Source organism: Arachis hypogaea, unplaced genomic scaffold (assembly GCF_003086295.3).
Source record: "Arachis hypogaea cultivar Tifrunner unplaced genomic scaffold, arahy.Tifrunner.gnm2.J5K5 arahy.Tifrunner.gnm2.scaffold_26, whole genome shotgun sequence".
NCBI lineage: Eukaryota > Viridiplantae > Streptophyta > Magnoliopsida > Fabales > Fabaceae > Arachis > Arachis hypogaea.
The window spans coordinates 640,029-640,918 of record NW_027255453.1 but is presented as its reverse complement, the minus strand read 5'-3'; positions in this window follow the sequence as shown (position 1 = coordinate 640,918).

Sequence of the window (890 nt, the reverse complement as noted above, 5' to 3'; positions counted from 1 at the left end):
AAAGAATAGAAGAAGCATGAATGTAACTACAAAGAAATTGAGAAGAGAGAAGTAGAAGAAGATGAATCTAAATCTAAATCTAAGAACTAAACCTAATCCTAATCCTAATTCTAGAGAGAAGAGAGAGTTTCTCTCTCTAGAAACTAACTCTAAACTAATCCTAATGTGTGTGTATGATTGGAATCCCCTTTGCTCTTCAATTCTTGGCTTTAAATAGCACCTTTGGCGCCAAAGTTGGTTGCAATTGGGCCCCACAACCCTTCAGAATTCGTTGGCCACGTTTTCATTAAAAAATATCATAAACCAGCACCGACGCGTACGCGCACAGCACGCGTACGCGTCCATGGGGTGATTCGCGGGTGCGCGCGAGCGCCAGGTGTGCGTGCGCGTCCATGGGCGAGTTCAACTCCTTTGACTTTTCATGATTTCTCCACTTTGCATGCTTTCCCTCTTCACTCCTTTGATCCATTCCTAGCCTTTTCAATCTGAAATCACTAACAAACATATCAAGGCATCTAGTGGAATCAAAGGTGAATTGAATTTAGCTAATTTAAGGTCTAGAAAGCATGTTTTCACATCTAAGCACAACTAAAGGAGAATATACAAAACCATGCTATTTCAATGGATAAATGTGGGTAAAAGGTCATAAAATCTCTTAAAATCAATACAAGATAAACCCTCAAAATGGGGTTTGTCAAGTAATCAGAAGGTGTGTTCCCGAGAGTGAAATAAGGGACATCTTGTGGCATTGTCACGGTTCAGCTTATGGTGGACACTTTGGCCCAGAAAAAACAGTCGCAAAAGTACTGCAGAGTGGCTTCTATTGGCCAACCATCTTCAAGGATGCCAGAGAATATGTTCATCAATGTAATGAATGTCAGAGAACAGGA